This window comes from Medicago sativa, chromosome 5 (assembly GCF_051527215.1).
Source record: "Medicago sativa cultivar Bolivia chromosome 5, Bolivia_mono, whole genome shotgun sequence".
Lineage (NCBI taxonomy): Eukaryota > Viridiplantae > Streptophyta > Magnoliopsida > Fabales > Fabaceae > Medicago > Medicago sativa.
Window position 1 is genome coordinate 31,585,803 of NC_140753.1, and position 8,844 is coordinate 31,594,646.

The window sequence follows — 8,844 nt, forward strand, 5'->3', positions numbered from 1 at the left end:
AAACACACGTACACAAACAACTTCTCGTCACAAACAAACCCTAGCAATGACTGCGATTCCAACTTCTACTCACAAAGACACCCAAGAAAAGGTTTCGTCTTGCAATGCTTGCTGTTGTATCTCTACCTTTGTGCCTATTCTCGGTCTCATCGCTCTTTTGATTGTATTCTTGGTTAAATTTTTCGACACTGATATAGACCGGTACACTGCAATGAAAAACCTCCCTAACTTCAAAGTCGGCTCAGAGGGTTCACTCAACTCACTAATCATTACAAACACCCAACTCACAGCCGAGTTCAACATTACAGTCTCCGTTGATAACCCCACAAGCCATTCTCGTGTTTACTACGACGCCGTCTCTGCTGAGATCTGTTACCAAGGTGAAGGTCTTGTTCTAACAAAATCATCTCTTCCATCTTTTACCACCCATAAAAGGAGTGTGATTCATATGACGTTGTCAGTGAACAAGCCTTTTGATTTTGGCGGCGCGGCAACCAGCATTGCTCAGAGCCGCAAATATGGAACGGTGGAGTTTGGGCTCATTCTGTCATCGAAGATTAAGTACAAGAACAATATGGCGCATTCTGGCTGGGAGTCTCTGAAGGTTGTTTGCAATCCACTCAAATTTGGAGTTTCTCCAAATGACTTCAACACAAACACAACAAACCCAGGGATTTTATTGGAAGGTGTAACCTGCACCAGCACTTAGTGAACTATATTCATAATTTCATATGTTATTTACTTAGTTATATATGAGTGTGTGGCGTGTTTATCTTTTTTGACTTTAGGATCAAAAGTTTGCTTTTCTTGTTTATTCTGGTAGATATACTATATCTTTCAAGAAACTTAATTAATTAGTAATATTCCATCAAAAGTGTGATTTGTTTAAGTTTATGTCTATGATCTCGTTTGATTCATGTGATTGGGATAAGTTACTTATGCATTAGGTTAGGGCAACTATGTCAACAAAGAAAAAAAAAACGTCCTTTAAGCCATCACTTTTTCCCTTTTATTGTTTTTTCCTCTTATTTTAACCGTGTTCTCAATTAACGGTGCAAGTTTTAAAATTATTAACAGGAATATGTAGAGATTATTCCTTAAAAATAAAAAGAAAAGGAATGTAGAGATTATAAATATAGGTTTCTATTTTGTTTCTAACCTATGTTTTCTCTGCCACTCAAAACTATTCATGGTCAATCCATTACTGTAACAATGTCCTATTGGCGCTCCCAAGTTTTGTCTCCCTCTCAGTATTTCCGACTACGATTAATGTTAGTCATGATGTTGTAGTTTCGTGACTTGCTACTTTGCTCATGGATGGCTTGATTAATGCTCCTTGTGAATGTTTTGTTAGTCGAATCGTTTAGGATTGAATTCCTAATTTGATCGTTTGTGTGCTCCATTGAATTGTATTACGGCTTTGTTTTTTTGTGCATCAACATTGTCCTGCAATGTTGTGAAACTTTAATAAACCAATAATTATACTTAGCTGGAACTGTCGGGGCCTGGGAAAACTGAGTGTGATTCTGTCTTTACATGACCTAGCTCGAGTTTATAAAATAGAAGTGAGTCTTAGAATATTTTAAGAATGTTAGCACAACAATCTACTCTTCCATGGTGTATTGTTGGCGACTTCAAGGATATTTTATCTATTGAAGATAAGAGAAGAAGGGTTAGGGTAACACATCCACAATGGCTCCTCAATGGCTTTCGTACTACCGTTAGTGATTGTGACCTTATTGATGTTTTGATGCAAGGGCACACGTACACATGGTCCATATGGATAGGTTCGGATCAAGTTGTTGAAGAACTCTTTGATAGGGCCTTAGTTACTAACTCTTGGATGAGCATGTTTCCCCATTGTTCTCTAAGGAAACTTGTCATGGGAGCATCATATCACTCTTCACTCTTCCTTTCGAACATATGAGTACAAGAAATGCCAACTTTGTTTTGAAAATAGTTGGTTAGTAGTACCAGAGAAGGAGATGGTGATCCGTGAGGGTTAGGTACAAGGTGTTCATGAGTCTTTGCTTGATCGTTTTTTGCACTACACAAAAGAGTTAGATCATTGGGCCCACTCATTTCTCATTGTGAGCTTTTCCCATTTCATCCAAAGATTTAATATTCATTATGTTGCACGAATAGTGTTGATTATTGGCAAAAACTAAAGCTTTGGCCTCTTTTGGAAATGTTAATGGATAATGGAGAGGGATTCAGTGATGTATTTAGGAGAGTATGGCAACATACGAGTAAGCACTAGTTACATTTGCCGTCACCGCTTGAAGCTTATGGAGGAAGCATAATATGAAATTATGGGAGGACAGATATTAGAATTTTTTTTTTTTTTGTCTGGTAGCCTAGTGGCTAGAATTCACCTTATAAGATGAATGAATTCACCTTATAAGATGAATAAGTGGGGTGTCCGAGGTTCGAACCTTGACCCCTGCATATAATAATGCATTGTCCTACCAACTGAACTATGCTCACGGGACTTTTAAAATTTGCAACGTGCGATAAACATTGAACGGTGTTTTGCATATGAAATACAAAGTTATTTAATAGAAACATTACATTAATTTTTATATTTTAAAAATAATCATGAATTTAAAAAAAAAAAATAGTTTATCGACTTTCTCAAATATGTATATAAAAATTTGTTTTCCTGTACATAAGAAATAAAATCCACAACATACACGATTCAAATATTTAACATATTTTTCTACATATATGAAAAAATATTCAATAAAAACAATATATTAATCTTGATAAGTTTCATTAATATTTTTAAATATTTGATGATATTAATAATGTATTTATATTTTATACAATTACCACAATGTGTATGTTACTAGTTTGATCATAAAAACTAATTAGGAAAAAAACACTCTGACGTAACAAACTAGGATTATATTACTCGGGAGTGTATCATATTTATTATAATTAAAATTAAGAATTTAAAGAATTTTCCTTCAAAAAATGAATTTAAAGAATTTCGAATTGATCATTAAAACTAACTAAGAGAATAACACTCCTCCGATGTAACAAACTAGGAGTATATTACTGAGTGTATCACTCTATTTAAACTCTCTTTGTTTCGAAATAACTTCACAAACACACTCCTAGCATTCGAAATAACTTCTCGTCGCAAACAAACCCTAGCAATGGCTGCGTTTCCAACTTCTACTCACAAAGACACCCAAGAAAAGGTTTCGTCTTCCAAAGCTTGCTATATCTGTATCGGTACCTTTGTGACCATTCTCTGTCTCTTCGCTCTTGCGATTGAATTCTTGATTGATTTAGACGACACTCAGATACATCGCAGCTTGTACACATACAACCTCCCTACATTCAAAGTCGGCTCAGAAGGTTTACTCAACTCACTAACCATTAACAACACCCAACTCACAGCCGAGTTCAACATTACTGTCTCTGTCGATAACCCCACACAGTATTCCCGTGTTTATTACGATGCTGTCTCTGCTGAGATCTTTTACCTAGGTGAAGGTCTTGTTCTAACCAAATCATCTCTTCCATCTTTCACCACCCATGAAAAGAGCGTGATTCATTTGACGTTGTCGGTGAACAAGCCTTTTGATATTGGTGGTGCGGTGACCAGCATTGATCAGAGCCGCAAAGATGGAACGGTGGAATTTGGGCTCATTCTGTCATCGAAGATTAAGTACAAGAACAATATGGCGCATTCCGGCTGGGAGTCTCTGAAGGTTGTTTGCAATCCACTCAAATTTGGAGTTTCTCCAAATGACCTCAACACAACCCCAACAAACCCAGGGATTTTATTGGAAGGTGTAACCTGCACCAGCACTTAGTGAACTATATTCATATGCTATTTACTTAGTTTTATTTGGAGCTTATCTTTTTTTACTTTAGGATCAAAAGTGTTGCTTTTCTTTCAAGAAACTTAATTAAGTAGTAATATTCCATCGAAATTGTGATTTGTTTATGTTTATGTTTATGATCTCGTTTGATTTATGTGGTCAACCTCGATTAGTAGGATAAGTTACTTATGCATTAGGTTAGGGAAAAGGCAACTATGTCAACAAAGAAATAAAAGTCCTTTAAGCCATCACTTTTTCCCTCTTATTGTTTTTTCCTCTTATTTTAACCGTGTTCTCAATTAACGGTGCAAGTGTTTGGTAAAAACAATTTTAAAGTTCTTTTTGAGCTATAGTTTTTTCCTATTTTTTATTTTATTTTTAACCTATGTTTTCTTACTACAATTTTTTTCGCCTATATGTATATGTAGAGAGTTAAAATTATTCCCAGGGATCTAGAGGTCATAAATATAGATTCTTACATCAATAGTATATATATAAAGTAAGGTTTTTTATGCCACATGTCACTTCCACATTCATTCTCAATATTTTTATTATTTTTTCTATTTTTAAAAACCAGTATTTTATTTAACATAAATATCTCAACAACATTTTGATCTTATCCACTCAATATTTTCTTTAAATTTTTATTGAATTTCTAATATTTTATGTAACAGAAATATCTCAACAAACTACTCATAATTCTTTCAACAAAGTTTACATATACGATCTTATTTTATGATTAAAAGACTCCAATTTGTTTATTTGTTTTTAGGAAAAGAAGTTATTACTAATATTTTAGCACTATATCATTCAATTAGTTTTTATGTTTGAGGAAAAAAAAAGGTTCGATTGGTTTTTTTTTTATAAAAAAAAAGGTTCGATTAGTTTTTTTTTTTTTGATAAAAAAAGGTTCGATTAGTTATTATGTTATCTTTTAGCAGCATATTCTAATGCAAATGTTAACTATAAATAAATAAATATTCGTTAATTACATATTTACATATTTTGAGCACAAGCAGAAACTCCAAACCTTCTTTTCATCTAACATTTTTCCTTCTTCAGGTTTGCCAAACACCAATTTTATTATTTCTCATACATATATTTTGATATATATATATATATATATATATATATTTCAACCACTTTCTTCCCTTTCAGTCGATTTTTCTCTCTCATACGTATGGGCCACGAAACAAACCCATGACCACATGATTAAAGGGACCCAAAACTATTACCACTTGGACTAATTCATTATTGATTTTGTTACACTTTTTATTCTTGCATTGGACATTCATCTCAACATTTATATTTATTTTTATGATATTATTATAATTGTAAATTTAAATAAATTCAATCTAATATACTGACACGTCTATTTGTGCACACAAACTTATAAAACTTATTTAATATCTAACCCGGGCAACGCCGGGTCTCTAAACTAGTTTGTTATAAAGTTAAAAAAATTAACTCCCATGAATAAAGCATTCCCATAAAGGAAAAAAAACTTCTATTTACCCTTAAATTTTATTTCTAAGGAAGTGGATGGGAATAAAAGGTTCCTATATAGATAGTAATAAAATTGAAGTAACTGTCCATACATTCACTCTCACATGATAACACAAATAATTCACAAGAATCTGACAATTACTAACCCAACACTTTTTTTTTTAATACCCATGAATAAGATGCCCATTATTATTTTTCACGCAAGATTTTTCCGAAGTGAAATTTTTAACTGTCAATCGAACACCTCTTAGGATCACAAATGTGCTTGTTAACGTATTTTTTTATGCTAAGATTAAGAGTTTGATTGGTTAACGACGTAATTTTTGCTTTTGAAATACTCCCTCCGTTTATTTTTAAGTGTCGTTTTAGAAATTTAACACAAAGTATTTTTGCACATTTTTTCCTATTATACCCTCATTTTAATCCACTAATAATTCCCTATTTTTTTTGCACACACTATCTTTTTCCAATAAATTTATTTAATATATGTAACAAACAATTGTTAGTCACTACTCTCTTTCTCCAACAAATTCCTATTTTTTTGCGCGCTTTATCTTTCTCTCGTAACAAACAATTTTCAATTTTCTAAATATTGTGCATATCTCTTTAATTATTTTAAGTCTATATCAAAATTATTCCAACTTCACCTCCCATCGGCACTCTTTAATTATTTTAAGTCTATATCAAAATTATTCCAACTTCACCTCCCATCAACAGTTTCATTGAGTCTTCCATTCTTTCATCCTTTTGAACATTCATGAAGTCTTTTATTTTAATTTCTCTCAGACATGTTCTTTTGTTCTGCACTTGAAAGTTTTAACAAGTACTACTCATGTTATTTATAGAATTTTAACTCATGGAACCATTATCATAAGTAACAAAATTTTGTTTAAATTTGAAGATAACAAGAAACAAATTTTGTTTTAAAACAAAACAAACAAATTTGGTTTTAAAACAAAACAAACAAACTTTGTTTAAAAAAAACAAACTTTAGTTTTCCAAATATATAGCTGTCATACCCCAATTTTTGACCATTTTTACAAATTTTAATCGTTTTTGAAGCCGAACAGCTTCGTCGTTTCAGACGAAATTTTGGCAGAAAGGTATTTTGAAATACCTCATTGTGGTTACCAAAAGGGTTAGTTTTTTTAAAATATTTTTATGTTATTTCATTTTCTTTTTATTCTTTAGTTTTAGTCATTTTTATTCTAATTAATTTAATTTTTGTTGTTATTTTCGTTTTTTATTTTTGTTAATATTTAATCATTATTTTTTAATTGTCTCAAGAGTTCTTTGTTTTAGTTGTACACTTGTCCTGTTATCACTAGTATAGAAGAGGAATCCAAAGCTGTCAAGATATTTTCTTTCTCTCCAAGGCAGTCCAGGTGTCACAAGATCATTGGTCCTTATTTTCAAAACCCTAATTTCTTGCATTATAAAAGGGTCATTTATTGCACTATACAGGGGGGACCAATGACTGACAGAATGCAGCAGCCGCACACATCACATCAAAAACCCTAAATCCATACAAACTTCAATTTCAAAGAATCAAAACACAAAAAAATGAAGAACACTTATGAAGGTTCATCAATAATTTTCCAGTAACCACAAAACATCAACAACCAACCGATTCAATCAGATCCAACCATTAACACGTCATAATCCAACCCGTTTTCAACAGCAACTCCAATAACCTTCAATTTGTTTAACGGTACCAACAATTTTCCACAAGGTCGAGAGTCACTCAAGTCTAACACAAATTCGTTTCCAAAACCGAATCCAGAACAGTTCATCATCAAGCCAAAATCGGACTCAACAGACGACCTTCATACATCCGTGACTCAAGAACACAGCAGGAAACGTTCCTAAACTGAGCCAAAGAAGAGGACGAGCAACAAACCGGATCAAGCAAAACGCAAAGGAAAGGGAACGGAGCCGATTCACAACAACGACGCAAAAAGGATCCAGAATCCGAGTTCATGTAAAGAAGAAGAAACCGAGTCGAGTAGGCGGAGATCAAACGGAGTCCGATTCGTAGAACAAGGATGGAAGAGAAGCTCGCCGGAGAAGAACGCCCATGAATCTGTTCATAGGAGCTCAACCAAGCCGATTCCAAGAGGAACAGAGGTATTTCGTTTTCTTTTGATTGTGGTGTTCAATTTTAGATCTAGCATGTATGTGATTTGTTTTTTGGAATTTTTGAGGCCGGATCCGTTTATAACATGAAAAAGGATGTTTAAAACTTAAAGAAAATTTTGAAAATGTTGACGTTTGTGACTCCGACGCGGTGGTGCCACCACCGGCCACCGCGCCGGAAAATGCTTTGTTCGTCGGAGAAGAGTTATATGGTGGCGCTGTTGTTGTTCTTTGAGAGAGATGTGAGCATTTTTAATTGGTAGAGAGAGGTTTTAATTTCCAAATGAATGAAAACAGCAACGTCATACACATATATTCCTTCCATTTTTCAATCATCCCATGTGCACCATTCTTCTTATTAAGTCGTGTTCTCAGATCAGGACCGTTAGATCTGGGATCTAACGGTCACTGTTGTCTCTTTGTTTTAATCCTGTGCAACACTTCTTTGTTTTACTACTGTGTTCTCTTGTTAGTTTAACTCTTGATTTTAAATCAGTGGCTATGATGAATTTGCTGGTTATCTAATTTGGACCCTCTGATTCATCAGAGGACCCAAATTAATCCAGGCTGAGCCAATTTCCTTTATTTCCATTTTAGTCCTTTCTTTATACTTATTTGCATTCTGTTTCTTCTTTTATTTACTTTTTACCCTCTCCTTTCTCTAAATTCATGTTTTCTATTTTTCCTTTAATATTTGTCATGCATTATTTATTTTCATCGTTTTTTTTTTATGTTTTTATCTCTTTCTAGCTTGTTTTAATTGTGGTCATGATAGTTCTACTTCTCTTTATCATTAGTATTGCTTGCTTTAAGTTCACTTTTAGATTTATTGCCATTGGTTTAGTATGTATAATTAGGTATTGATGTAATTTATTTTTGCGCATTTTTATTTCTTACCTTAGAATGTATCTAGGAAGGAATGTAGTAATGTAGTAATTGCACACACCAACACTTGCACCGACACCATACCACTTTATTTATCGCTTTACGCTTGCTTCGTTACGCTAGCTTACCGTTAGTTTAGAAAAATCTTTTTATCTCAAAAAAAAATCAAATAAGCAAAAAGTCAAATTATTTTCTTAATAAACCTTGGATCCAAATCCAAAATGTTTTCTCCTTTATTTTCTTAATCAAATTTCTAATGAATCTTAATTGAACTTAGATTAAATTTCTTAATTAAAATTGAAAAACTTCACACCATTTTATTCTTCTATACCTTGAGGTCTCGCAACCCTTCTTAAAACCATTTTCAAAAGCAAATTAAAATCAACCTAACCCACCAAAAATAATATTTTTGAGAATGAACTACATTGGGTTTTGATCCCTTTTCTTTAAGGGTATGTAGGCAAAGGATTTATCCTTCCAA